Below are 6,980 nucleotides of genomic sequence, written 5' to 3'. Positions count from 1 at the left end.
TTTTGTGTGATGTGTTTTAAGTACTATTCATTTAATTTATTGGAAATGAGAATGAAATGTTGAGCTTCTTTAAGATTAACGCACTATGCAAGCATGTGTACCTTTTATATCTCCCAGGTTTAGTTTTTACAACACGCCACCCAGGTTGCTGCCTCACATACTAGTCCTTTAACATGCTGTTTTGGCAGTGCAGTATGGACTAAACTGCTTCACATTCCCTTTGCAAGTTCAAATCATTATGCCCATTCATATTCCTTCTAGAACTTCTTATCCCCCAAACAATTCTATTTTTCCTTAATTACTACTACAGAGGCTTTACATTAAATTGCTGTCCCATGCTAGATAACTTTTGCAAATTGTTAAAAAGAATATGTACTTTGAAAGCAAATTAGTATTTATATTGTAAATATATGCAAAAACCCAAAGAAATGTGTATTTGGCTTTTATTCTTAGATGAGACATTCATGTGATTGAGTAAATTCCTGGTAGCCATCAGACAGTTTCCATTCTAGCTTTAAAGCTCGCAAGACAATAGAGAAGATGTCTTGAGCTTCTTCTCCAAAGAAATGTATCACTTTCTTGCTCAGGGTCACAATGAAAGGAAGGCATTTGGCAACAAGGAAGAGAAGAACCACTGAGCAAGGGAACTTGACTAAATGCATCAAAAGCCCTCCCTCCATTCCCCTTAGAACAAAGAGTGGTTGTAGATGTTTGTGCAGGGACAGTGGGCATCAGGTAATAAGGCACAAATACTGGAATGCTGGTACAAATTTGTGAATGCAGGTTAGAGAATATGTACCACACAAGTAGGCCACACCAGGAGATCTGGGGCTCAAGGACCAGGTGAGTGCTCTGGAATTTGGGAGGGTGGAAGGTCTTTAGTTTGGGACCCAGCTAATGGATAGACTATTCAAGGGAAATCTGACCAGTGATGAGTAGGTAGATGTAGGTTGTGGATGGCCAGCAAGAAGCCTCTTTTAAATTTCTTTTAAGATACCAGCGGGGCGCCTGGGTGGCTCAGCTGGTTAAGCGTCAGAGTCTTGGTTTCCGCTCAGGTGATGGTTTCATGAGGCTCAGGTAATGATCTCATGCCTCCTGAGATCCAGCCCCTCATCAGGCTCTGTGCTCAGCAGGAAGTCTGTTTGAAGATTCTCTTCCTCTGCCACTTCCCCCACTTGCACACATGTGCTTGCTTGCTCTCTCAAATCTTTAAAAGACCAGCTAAAAAAGAGAAAGCTATTGATATTCCATAAAGCTAAAAAAAAAAAAAAGTCAATGGCACAAATTTATGAAGATTTATTCTTAATTTTCAAGCTGTGGAAACATGGAATTAGGACCCCAAACATCTGGACTGTAGTCCTAGCTCTAATAGTATCTGATAGGACTGACTCCAGGAATTCTATAATCTTTCTGGGTCTGTGGATTGAGAAAATGGATTGATAATATGCCTTCTTAAATTCTGTCATTTGATTCTTGAAATAAGCATTCCAATATATGTATGTGGATTTCTTACACATTTGACCAAAGTAAATATTGATAAATCTATATAAAACTTAGAAAACACCAAGCAGTTAAATCATCAAGATGTCTTTTCAAAAAATAAAAAGATTGTATTTATTCATAAAAGACCTAGAAAGAGAGGCAGAGACACAGGCAGAGGGAGAAGCAGGCTCCCTCAGGGGAGCTGGATGTGGGACTCGATCTCAGGACCCCCGAACCACTACCTGAGCCAAAGGCAGATGCTCAACCACTGAGCCACCCAGGTACCCCTCAAAATGTCTTTTTTAAATTAAAAAGTTGTTGTTTCTTTGATCTCTCCAGTAATCCAAAATTTAGTGATGTATATTGCATGCAGGTGTCTTTTTCATGTGGATACCTCACTATAACCCTTCTAGAATAATTTCTAATCCATGGTTTTCCATGTTTGGAGGCATCTTTATTTGAGAGAGTTGTGTGCAGGAGTGAAGGGGAGCCACAGAGGAAGAGGGTGAAGCTGACATCCTGCTAAACAGGGAGCCCCATGTGGGGCTCAATCCCAGGACGCTGGGATCATAACCTGAGCCAAAGGCACTTACCCGACTGGGCCACCCAGGTGCCACTTTCTGAGTATTTTAAAGAAAAGTTCAAGAAGATGATTGAAATATTTGGGTGCATCCTGTACTCTTGCTGGCAAGTTTGTTTAAGGGAAACATGTACTGACATTTTATCCCTCTTCTTAGGACCTCTTATGCACACACGGTTTTTTCCAATTGAGGTATGTCACCCAGCCCCTGTCTGCTCTCACTTGCCCTGGCTCTAATTCTAGCATAATAGTTCTTTTCCTGCCCTTCTTTTTTCACAAGCTGAGACTTGACCACACTTCCTTAAAAAAAAAAAAAAAGATTTTATTTATTTATTCATGAGAGACACACAGAGGCAGAGACATAGGCAGAGGGAGAAGCAGGCTCCATGCAGGGAGCCTGATGCAGGACTTGATCCCAAGACTCTGAGATCATGCCCTGAGCCCAAGGCAGACGCTCAACCATTGAGCCACCCAGGCGTCCCTTGACCACACTTCCCATGTCACACCTCTTTGTATTCATAAATTGAGTGTTGGCCTGTAGGTAAAGCTACTAACAGACAACCGGTTCACCTGTGGCAGATAATAAAGATCTCCTCCCTTATTGTAGGATCACTGAGCAGTTTCACAGATTAACAAAAGAAGCCATTCTGATAACTTGCTTTAAAAAGGAACTCCGGGGCCTCCTGGGTGTCTCAGTCAGTTTACGCACCGACTCTTGATTTTGGCTCAGGTCAAGATCTCTGGATTGTTGGATCAAGTTCCCTGTGGAGGCCCGCATCAGGCTCCACACTCAGCAGGGAGTCTGCTTCAGTTTCTCTCTTCCTCTCTTTCTGTCCCTCCCCACAAAAATAAATAAATTATATATATTTTTTTATTTTTTATTTTTTTTAAAGAACTCCAAGTCATAAACAAACTGAGGAAGTCTTTGGAAATTTTCTTATCAGATAAGAGTAAGTGATGAAATAGGGACTGAATGGAAGGCATTCAAAAGAAGATTCCCTTCTGCTGTTTTCCCCCAGGATGAAAGAAAGGAAAACATTTCTCCTTCAAAGCTTCATTCTAAGGATTCTCACTCTTGCCTAATTAGTTTCATGAATGAAAGTAATTCTTTTTCAATTTTAAAATACTCATGCAGGGGCACCTGAGTGGCTCAGTTCATTGGGCATCTGCCTTTGGCTCAGTTATGATCCTTAGGTCCTGGGATCAAGCCCCACGTCTGGCTCCCTGCTCGATTGGGAGTCTGCTTCTCCCTCCCCTTACTCCTGTGCTTTCTCTCTCAAAATCTTAAAAAAAATTCATGCAATATGTGTTCACTGTCATTTTTTCACACTATCTAATTATGTAAAGTAAATATGAAAGTCCTTTCCTCTGTCCACCCTTTTAGCTATTACTTTACATAGGTGGTCAATATTAAAATTTTGTATTTGACACTATGTGGTTTACTAGACCTAGGAATACAGTGTCAGTCTAGGGAGGAAGAAGGACTTTCATCATGGTAGGAATTCATTCTCAATTCCTAAAAGTATATATATATACATCAGAATCAGCCCATTCCACTCCATAATGGATCATCTATGGGAAAGATATCCTTTATAAAAATTTTTATTAAGGTATAGTTGGTGAAAGAATGTATTTTAAACTTGGATACTGAGAGGAAGAGAGTGCCATGAATATGGCACTATTCATACTATGAATATGCCATGCACTGTAAACAATTTGTTATTTAATACTTAGAGCCATACTGCAGAGAGTATAGATCTATAATGAAAGAAAAAGAAGCTTGAAAAGTTTGCCCAAGGTCTCACTGTCAGTAGAAGACTCAGGATTCAAAATATAAGTTAAAGCTTATATCTTTTCCAGTCTACTACACAGGCATCTTGCCTCTTTTTCATTCTTGTTCCACTAGTATTATGGTCTGGCATAAGATATACTTTTCATCAATATTCTCACCAATAAAATATAATTTGCATGTGATAAGTGAGATTTATAAGGCAATGCTTATAAATTTAGACTTTAGGAAGACTAAAGACTTTAGGAAGGAGTGTCCTAAAGCTGCTCAGAGGCCATTCAATTTAGTATTTGGTCAGGAGGCATGAAAATAATGTTGATGAAAAGTTTAGAAACACATTGTGGTAAATATTTTGAGAGATTTTATTTTTGAGAGAGAGAGCAGGGTGAGGGGAGGGTTGAGGGGCAAAGGGAGAGAGAGAGAGAGGGTATCTCAAGCAGGCTCCAAGCTCAGTGAGCAGTGCAGAGCCCGATGTGGGGCTCAATCCCACAACCCCAAGATCACCACCTGAGCCAAAATCAAGAGATGCCTCACCAACTGAGTTACCTAGGTGCTTCATTTTAAGAAATTTTAAAAGTTTAAAATTTCTAGAGTCTCTTTCAGACCCCACTGTTCATTATTCTTTTTAACTCATTCAAAATCTTCCTGTTTGTATTTTTTTTAAGATTATGTTTATTTACTCATGAGAGACAGAGAGAGGCAGAGACACAGGCAGAGGGAGAAGCAGACTCCCTGTGGGGAGCCCGATGTGGGACTTGATCCCAGAACCCTGGGATCACCACCTGAGCCAAAGGCAGACACTCCACCACTGAGCCACCCAGGTACCCCCATTTGTATTTTCAGTTTATATAAAGATCTTTCATTTTACTTTGTCCCTAGAGAATGGCATCCTCCAACTTCTAAGTTCCATTTCTAAAACTCAAGTTGTTGAAACTGCTCTCTCTCTTTACAGTTGGCTGACTTGCTTATTCAGGTAATGTTTGTTTCCAGGGCTTAGCTCACAGAATTCATGATTTATACTTAGGGTTTTGGGCATTCCGTTTGTCACTTGGCTTCCTGAGTTGATCTTTCAGGCTCTTCCTATATCTTCATTTCATAAATGTATTCTGTTCTTGGGCTGCCTGGTTGGCTCAGTCAGTGGAGTGTGCAACTTTTGATCTTGGGTTGTGAGTTTGAGCCCCAAGTTGGGTGTAGAGGTTCCTTAAAAATAGTCTTTTTCAAAAATGGACTGGTGCCACCACTGAAACCAAGATGGCCAGGAGACTGGTTGCTTTCTTCAAGCATGCCTGGGCCAAGGAGCCAGTGCTGGTTGTGTCCTTCACCATTGAGGGCCACTCTGCAGTTCTGCTCACCATCAGCCCCCTCACCAAATACACCACCATGATCAACCAGGCCACACCCTACAACTATCCAGTGCCCCTCCGAGACCATGGGTACATGCCCAACATGCCCTGGTCCCCAGCTTAGATTGACTGAAGAAATTGTGTGCACCTCTGGTGACATGGAGGAGGTCCCCTCCCCTGTGGACCATAAAAGCTGAAGCCATCGTAGAGGGAAAATGTATTCTATTCTTGATATTTGTTATAATATCAGCAATGATGCAGGTGGATTTCCTCTCTCAGCTGCTTGAGGAGTGGATAGGGTGGGATATCATCTCCTTTACTTTGACAAACTCTTGAGCTAGGGCACCAACATCTCTAAAAGACTGCTGATCTTTTTTAAGCTTTTATATACCTACCAAGTTCCAAGCCTGAAAAATCTTGTGCATGTGTGGATCAGAATCACCAGGGGGAGCTTTCGTTAAGCATAAATACTTGAACCTTGCCCCACACCTAACAAGGATCTCTATTAATAGGGTTTCTCAGTGATTTTAATCCCTGGGGCCAATTTAATTAAAATTAAATAAAATTTAAAATTCAGTTTCTCAGTTGCATTAGTGATCAAGCATTAGTAATGCCTGATGGTCAACTAGAGGCAATTGGTTTTTGTTTTTTTGTATTTTTTAGAGAGGAATGGTAGGAGGGCCAGAGGAAGAGAGATAGCCTTAAATAGGCCTCATGATCTGAGTAGAAATCAAGAGTTGGACACTTTAACTTCCAAGGCCACCCACATGTGCCTGTTTCTTTCTTGTGATTTTTTGTTTTGTTTTGTTTTGTTTTGTTGTTGTTTTGTTGTTGTTGTTGTTGTTGTTGTTGTTTTAATCTAGGCTCCATGCCCAGTTTGGAGCCCAACACAGGGCTTATACTTACCAACCTGTGATCAAGACCTGAGATCAAGAGTCAGAGGCTCAACTGATTGAGCCACCCAGGTGCCCCTGACTAGTGACAATTGTACTGGATAGCACAGATTATTTCCATCATCACAGAAAGTTCTGTGGGACAGTACTGATATGGAATATATAAATTGCAGTTGAAGCTATGAGGTGGAAGTGATCTGGAGCGTATAAAACTTGAAGGAGATCCAAGGACAAAATTGTTAAAATCCTCCCATTAAGAGTAAGGTAATGATTCAACAAAGGAGATTAAGAAGGAACAGCCAGAGGAGTAGGAAAGAATAAAAGTGTAGTATCCTAGAAGTCAAGAGAAATAAATTTTGAAAAACAGGATGTTGGTGATCAGCGTGCAATTTAAAATATTAAGGTACATGGTTAATGATGCAGAGGAGTGTTACCTGGGGAAGGATGACTTCTCAGGCCCCCACAATGGGGCACTGACATTTGTAAGTTTCCCATTGGCCAAAGTCTGCCTCCCAGAAATTCAAACTTGCCCTCATGTGAGTGTCCTATCTTTCAGGAACAGAATCTTTTTATCCAAGATCACATATACTGATTTTTTATATATGTGGTCTCAGATTTTAACTCGAGGTCACAAATATATTCATTTAGGATATATACCAGAATGCCAATTTATTAATAAAAATACAACTGTTTGGGGCACCTGGGTGGTTCAGTTGCTTAAGTGTCTACCTTCGGCTCAGGTCATGATCCCAGACTCCCGGGATCCAGCCCCGCAATGAGGTCGCTGCTCAGAGAGGAGCTTGATTCTCCCTCTCCCTCTGCTATTCCCCTTGCTTGTGTTCTCTCTCTCTGTCTCTAAAATAAATAAATAAAATCTTTAAAAATAAACAAAC

The sequence above is a fragment of the Canis aureus genome, chromosome 32 (assembly GCF_053574225.1).
Source record: "Canis aureus isolate CA01 chromosome 32, VMU_Caureus_v.1.0, whole genome shotgun sequence".
NCBI lineage: Eukaryota > Metazoa > Chordata > Mammalia > Carnivora > Canidae > Canis > Canis aureus.
The sequence above is the reverse complement of the archived record's forward strand: the minus strand, read 5'-3'. Positions refer to the sequence as shown.